Source organism: Mustelus asterias, chromosome 3 (assembly GCF_964213995.1).
Source record: "Mustelus asterias chromosome 3, sMusAst1.hap1.1, whole genome shotgun sequence".
Taxonomy (NCBI): Eukaryota; Metazoa; Chordata; class Chondrichthyes; order Carcharhiniformes; family Triakidae; genus Mustelus; species Mustelus asterias.
This window is the reverse complement of record NC_135803.1, coordinates 146,847,299-146,854,907: the sequence shown is the minus strand read 5'-3', so window position 1 is coordinate 146,854,907 and position 7,609 is coordinate 146,847,299. Positions and strand designations below refer to the sequence as shown.

The window sequence follows — 7,609 nt, the reverse complement described above, 5'->3', positions numbered from 1 at the left end:
AGACTCCTCATCCACCAAGTCCTTCTCTTTGGTGAATACTGACGCAAAGTACTCATTTAATACCTCGCCCATTTCCTCTGGCTCCATGCATAGATTCCCTCCCTTATCCTTGAGTGGGCCAACCCTCTCTCTGGCCTTGGGATTTTCCTTAATCCTGCTGGCAAATGCTTTTTTGTGACCCCTTTTAGCCCTCCTTACTCCTTGCTTAAGGAGGGCTAAATACTTTCCTTGTATTCTACACTTGCTTCGTGTGTTCCCAGCTTCCTAGCTTTGGCAAATGCTGCCTTTTTCACTTTGACTAGGCTCACAATATCTCTCGTTATCCAAGATTCCTAAAACTTGCCATACTTATCCTTCATCCTTCCAGGAATGTGCCGGTCCTGAATCCCTATCAACTTACACTTAAGCCTCCCACATGCCAGATGTTGATTTGCCCTCAAACATCTGTCTCCAATCTACATTCTTCACTTCCTGCCTAATATTATTGTAATTAGCCTTCCCCCAATTTAGCACCTTAACTTGCGGACTACACTTATCTTTATCCATCAGTACCTTTAAAGCTTACTGAATCGTGGTCACTGTTCCCGAACTGCTCCCCTACTAAAACATCGACCACCTGGCTGGGCTCATTCCCCAATACCAGGTCCAGTATGGCCCCTTCCCTAGTTGGACTATCTACATACTGTTTCAAGAAGCCCTCCTGGATGCTCCTTACAAACTCTGCCCCATCCATGCCCCTAGCACTAAGTGAGTCGCAATCAATATAGGGGAAGTTAAAATCTCCCACCACAACAACCCTGTTACTTTTACACCTTGCCAAAATCTGCCTACATATCTGTTCCTCCATCTCCCGCTGGCAGTTGGGTGGCCTATAGTAAACCCCCACCATTGAGACTACACCTTTCCTATTCCTGAGCTCTACCCATATTGCCTCGCTGTATGAGCCCTCCGATGTGTCCTCCCGGAGTACAGCTGTGATATTCTCCTTAACCAGTAGTGCAACTCCCCCACCCCTTTTACATCCCCCCCCATCCTGCCTGAAACATCTGTATCCTGGAATATTAAGCTGCCAATCCTGTCCTTCCCTTAACCAAGTCTCTGTAATGGCAACAACATCGTAGTTCCTAGTACTAATCCAAGCTCTAGGTTCATCTGCCTTACATAACACTTCTCGCATTGAAAAGATGCACTTCAGTCCACCAGACCCTCTTTGATTAGCAACCCCACCCTGCCTGCTGTTTCTCTGGGTCTTACTGGCTTTACTCTCTGGTTCCCCTTCAGCTAATTCACCTTTGCTTTGGTTCCCACCCCCTTGCCAAACTAGTTTAAATCCTCCCGTGTGACACTAGCAAACCTCCCGGCCAGAATATTTGTGCTCCTCCAGTTTAGATGCAACCCATCCTTCTTGTACAGGTCCCATCTGCCCCGGAAGAGACTCCAATGGTCCAGATATCTGAAACCCTCCCTCCTACACCAGCTGTTTAGCCACGAGTTGAGATGCACTATTTTTCTATTCCTAGCCTCTCTAGCACGCGGCACAGGGAGTAATCCTGTGATTACAACCCTAGAGGTCCTGCTTTTTAAATTTCTACCGAACTCCCTAAACTGCTGCTGCAGGACCTCATCACTTCTCCTATCTATGTCATTAGTACCAAATGTACCATGACCCCTGGCTGTTCACCCTCTCCCTTCAGAATGCTTTCTGTCCATTCAGAGACATCCTAGACCCTCCTTTAAGATACCCTTTAAGTTCTGCTTCTTTAACAAAGCTTTTGGTCATCTCCTTACATGGCTTGGTCACATTTTGTTTTACGATGGCTGTGTGTGGCACTGAAGGATGTTTTATTACTTAAATAACATCTTTAATGTAAGCTCTTCTGCATATTTCCCCAGTCCAAAACCTCTTGTGAACAGAGCCTCAATCATTAGCTAAGCAGAGATTGGTTTGGATTCTACACCACGCAGTAGTTTTATTTAAAAAAAAATTTCCACTTCCTATACCCTTCCCCAAATGTGGCAATGTGTTCAAAGGTCTCCATTAGCACTGATTCTATTTTTAGGGCCACATTAGCAGACAAGGGGAGGATCCCCTCCTTCCTCATTCTGTGACAGCAGAAACAAGATTAGGAACTTTATGTGGAAGAATCCAGCAGGCACACAGACACACCAAGATAGATTGTAGCCCATGAGACAAGTCAGGCATTCTTCCGTACAATCAACCTGATCAAATAGCACAATCATGCTTGTGCAGACAGGCAACTCGGATGCATATGCATGCCAAGGATGTCATTTAATATTTGGAGATCTTCTTCATTACCAGTGGCCTAAGCAAACTAATATATCCCAGAAATTCAGAGGTAATTGGATCATAGGTTCATGTCTGTTTCAGAAACAAATGCTATTCATATTTTTTTCCCACTACTTCTTTTCTAGATACTCAATCAGCTGCTACAGGCCAAAAGGAAATCTGCAGGTAAGTACTGAGGCAATTGTTTTCTTAAAAGGTCCCCTCCTTTGCTGGGGACACTGGCTTGAATGTGGGAAGAGGTATTCCACAGATGTCAGGTACCCAAGACCTCGCCCAAGTTGAGACTCTTCACATGGAAGGCAATGTTAAACACAGTAAGATTAATACATCATGTGAGGTTATTCCAGCTTAGCCGGACCCTGCTCACTTTTTAAAAATTTATGCACAGTATCAGGGATTGCAGGCAAGACCAGCATTTATTGCTCATTCCTAACTGCGCTTGAGAGAGTGGGAGTAAGCCACCATCTTGAATACAACTGAAGAACTTGGTATACCATTTCATGGGGAAACTTGGGCACGCTGGTCATGCCATTAGTACACAATTATAGCAGTGTGTACCAAAATGCACTACAGCAACTCACCAAGGCTCCTTCAACAGCTCCTTCTAAATTCACGATCGCTATCATTTAGAACAATGGCAGTAGATGGATGGGAAAACGACCACCAAACCGTTCACCCTGCTGACTTGAAAATATTATCATTCCTTCACTGCTGCTCGGTCAGAATCCTGGAACTCGCTCCCTAACAGCACTCTAGGTATACCTACACCATGTGGACTGCAGTGGTTCAAGATGGCTGCTCACCACCTTCTGAAGGGCAGTTAAGGATGGGCAATAAATGCTGGCCTAGCCAGCGATGCCCACATCCCATGAATCTTTTTTTAAAAATGGCTTAGGAGGCTAATGCTCTTGGATGTTTGAAGAATATCTATCTATAGCACAGGATAAATTGAAAGATTTTTGTTTTGCAGAGTTTAATCATCGTGTTCCAAAGCCAAAAGGCCCACGTCCTCCACCAGCAGCATGGGGCAAACCTGCAAACTGATCAGTGTGTCAAAGACCTACAAACTCCACCAGCAGCACGGGGCAAACCCGCAAACTCAGCAGCAGGAATCCTTATGAACTATTCTGGGTATTGCCGAAAAGTGAGACATGCTGTCAAACTTTTAGTCTTGTACTAATCAGGACAGATTTGTATGAATACCAATCGTGAAGGGAAAATGTATACTGCGTAGAGTGCTGATTGGTTGGCAAGTGGACTCTGATTGGCAGAAGCTTTTGCCATGGAGAATTCACGATGGTACAGTTAACTGCAAAGCTGTCCTGATGAGTGCAAGACGAACAGCTTCTGTGGCCTAAGCTGGCCTATCGTATACTAAAAATTCAGTTTGTTTCAAACCATAGCCTTGTGGCTTTAAGTGACGAGCATTTCAAAACTCATCTACTTTAACAGAAGGTGGTTGGTTACTGGTCACTAAATGGCTCAAAAACTTTGGAATATTTTTCAATCAGAAACCCAATGTACTAAAAAACAGCAAGAAAACAATTACTTTAACAGTGTCTGAACTTTATTTCATTTTGTCCAATTCATTTTTTTCACTATACCAAATTAATAGCATAAAAATCCTGATCCCCATCAGTTCTTAACTCTTGGTCAACTTGCATCACAGCCACATGTATGAATTACAGTGTCCCTATTTGTCCTGTTTCTTGGGCGACCACCTTGTACTTATGCATCCGGTGTGGGGCAGCTCAGCATAGCTATGTCCTCGAACGGCACTCCATTCTTCCTATGGTGCTGTCTCATGAACCCTGGAAAGATAGCATGCATTTTACTTGGTAAAATTACAAAAGATGAGTTCATCTTCGAGGAAGCATATTAAACTGGGCTGAAAGGTTTTAAAGCAAGCTCACTAACACCTGGCTATGTTTTACGGTGAATGCAGTCCTGGGAAAAAACATAGAATGCTGAAACTCATGTTCTTACAGGCTCCATCATATGTGTTGGATGTCCTGTCTTTCTTGGTACCAAGGCATCATAATCTCAGCAAAGATTAAATTTTTACTGATACCTCAACTGCTCAGTCCCAGAACTGAATGTATTTATTTCACCACCTAGCTGTAAGTACACCCTGAGAATACTCTACATGCAATACACATATCTGCTTATGTACACTTGATTACTGTTAAGGTATTAACAGCTTGAACAGCCTTTATGCTGTAGCATCAATGAGACCCATCTCAACATGACACACCAAAGAGTTTGCTCTACATGGACTTACCCTGCCTTCACTCCTGCTCTACTGTCCTCCAAGAAAGCAACAAGATCCAGCATATACAGCACCGCGTAGTAATAACTAAAATGGAAAGAGAAAATTATACGTTACTTTCTTTGACTGTTTCGTGGTAGGTCAGGCTTAGAAATTCAGAATGTGCGGGGGGTTCCGCATAGTTCTAATGATGGGGCGGCACGGTAGCACAGTGGTTAGCATTGCTGCTTCACAGCTCCAGGGTCCCGGGTTCGATTCCCAGCTTGGGTCACTGTCTGTGTGGAATTTGCACATTCTCCTCGTGTCTGCGTGGGTTTCCTCCGGGTGCTCCGGTTTCCTCCCACAGTCCAAAGATGTGCGGGTTAGGTTGATTGGCCAGGTTAAAAAAAAAAATTGCCCCTTAGAGTCCTGGGATGTGTAGGTTAGAGGGATTTGCGGGTAAATATGTGGGGTGGGATTGTGGTCGGTGCAGACTCGATGGGCCGAATGGCCTCCTTCTGCACTGTAGGGTTTCTATGATGCTTACTTCAGCTGTCTTACAGTTAGAGCTAGCTAATTAAAAGTTACACTACACGCTTTTTAAAGCTTCCCAAATAACACATCTTCATTTGCAGGAATACAGCAATCAGAGGCCATGATTTGTGGAGTGCAGGTGGCACAGAAAATTCCTTACCTGGTTTGTTATCCGACAAACATGCTTCTTGCTTGGTCACACAGTTCAAATAGTCTTGTCATCCTCCAGGCTGAGCCTTTCTACTTCGCCCTGTGCTCCAAGGGCCGAGTGCGTTTCACCATACCCACCCGACAGGGCTTTATCATTAAACCCTGGCATGTCTGGATCTGGAGAACAGTGGTGTGGGTTCAGCTGCAAAGAACAGATTGCAGAACAACAGAAGCAAATTACTACAGATGCTAGATTCTGAAACAAAAACAGAAAATGCAGGAAAATCTCAGTAGGTCTGGACAGCATCTGTGGAGAGAGAAAGTAGAGCCAATGTTTCGGGCCTGGGGGATCTTTCTTCAGGGTCATGCAATTCTTGAAATGTTAACTCTGTTCTGGGGTGGCACAGAGGTTAGCATCACAGCATGAAGGACCCGGCTTCAATTCCCAGCATGGATCACTGTCTGTATGTTCTTCCAGTGTCTGCGTGGGTTTCCTCCGGGTGATTTGATTTATTGTCACATTAACATACAGTGAAAAGTATTGTTTCTTGCGCGCTATACAGACAAAACATACCATTCATAGAGAAGGAAACGAGAGTGCAGAATGTGTTACACATAGCTAGGGTGTAGAGAAAGAGCAAGGCAAGTCCATTCAAAAGTCTGACAGCAGCAGGGAAGAAGCTGTTCTTGAGTCGGTTGGTATGTGACCTCAGACTTTTGTATCCCAAAGGAAGAAGGTGAAAGAGAGAATGTCCGGGGTACATGGGGTCCTCAATTATGCTGGCTGCTTTGCCGAGGCAGCGGGATGTGTAGACAGAGGCAATGGATGGGAGGCTGGTTTGCGTGATGGATTGGGCTACATTCACGATCTTTTGTAGTTTCTTGCGATCTTGGGCAGAGCAGGAGCCATACCAAGCCGTGATACAACCAGAAAGAATGCTTTCTATGGTGCATCTGTAAAAGTTGGTGAGAGTCATAACTGACATGCAAAATTTCCTCAGTCCTCTGAGAAAGTAGAGGCGTTTGTGGGCTTTCTTAACTATAGTGTCAGCATGGGGGGACCAGGACAGGTTGTTGATGATCTGGACACCTAAAAACCTGAAGCTCTCGTCCCTTTCTACTTCGTCCCCATTAATGTAGACAGGGGCATGTTTTCCTTTACGCTTTCTGAAGTCAACCACAATCTCCTTCGTTTTGTTGACATTGAGGGAGAGATTATTGTTGCCACACCAGTTGATCAGATTCTCTCTCATTCCTGTACTCTGTCTCGTCATTGTTTGAGGTGCTCCGGTTTCCTCCCACAATCCGAAAAACTTGCTGGTTAGGTCATGCTAAATTCTCCCTCAGTGTACCCGAACAGGTGTTAGAGTGTGGTGACTAGGGGATTTTCACAGTAACTTCATTGCAGTGTTAATGTAAGCTATACTTCTAACGCTCAAACTTAAAACTCGTAATTCCAGAGCAGAGCCACAGCTGCCAAGAACACTAGGGAACTTTCACAGTAACTTAATTGCAGTGTTAATGCAAGCCTACTTGTGACACTAATAAATAAACGTTTTTTCTCTCTTCACAGATGCTCAAACCTGCTGAGATTTTCAAGTATTTTGTTTTAGATGCAGAATGATAAATCTGATTGTTTCAGAAGATGCACAATATAAAAGTGTAATTTTAAACAATCCCCTCCCAGTGAATAAGAGTGAATTGTGATCTGAGCTATCTGGCTGAGATGCCTCTACACTATTGTCGGCTGCAAGATGGCAGTGCCCAGTGGCTGAGGCTTTGTCTTGGCCGAGATTTCAATTGGCCCAACATCCCATCAAACACTCGCTTTTTCTGCCAAACCCTGCCCCACAGAAACTCGGGGACACCATCAGCAGCTGCCTGTCTTCAAAGGATCGCCACGATAGCTGAAACTTATCCAATTACTCGGAAGACTTTGCTCCCTCCCCCTTCGCCGCTCTTCGCCGGTAACAGCGACAAAATGGCGCCGGCTCCTCGTCCGATCGGTACTAAAGCCGCCGCGCTGCACGCCGGGAGAGGGAAGGTCCGCCCATTCCCTTCAATGGGAGGTGGACGGTGAGGGCGCCGTACTGCACGCCGGGAAGAGGGCAAGCCTGCCTGCCTGAGGGTTACAAAGAAAATGGTTTCCTGGCAATGTTGTGGGTCAAGTTGGTGGGGGTTGTTCTGTTTTTGAGGGGCATAATTCTGTTTTTTGAAAAAGTCCTGATGTGCAGATGCCGGCGTTGTACTGGGGTAAACACAGTAAGAGTTTTAACAACACCAGGTTGTTAACCTGGTGTTGTTAAAACTCTTATTGAAAAAGTCCTCCATTGCTGCAGAAAATTTCTTCCTCAAATAATTGTAGGGCT

General features: G+C 44.9%; 1 long non-coding RNA gene across 2 annotated transcripts; it reads right to left on the bottom strand.

Annotated features, from left to right (window-relative positions):
- Positions 1-3,857: 3,857 nt before the first annotated feature.
- On the bottom strand, positions 3,858-7,251 carry LOC144491712 (uncharacterized). 2 transcript variants are annotated; one of them, XR_013497487.1, is made up of 4 exons: positions 7,167-7,251; positions 5,251-5,442; positions 4,590-4,664; positions 3,858-4,119 (listed from the first exon to the last, which is right to left on the bottom strand). It is a non-coding gene; the product is annotated as an uncharacterized LOC144491712 (long non-coding RNA). The 2 variants fall into 2 exon arrangements; XR_013497488.1 differs by lacking the exon at positions 7,167-7,251 and adding an exon at positions 5,815-7,158 and having other exon boundaries at positions 5,251-5,480.
- Positions 7,252-7,609: the final 358 nt, after the last annotated feature.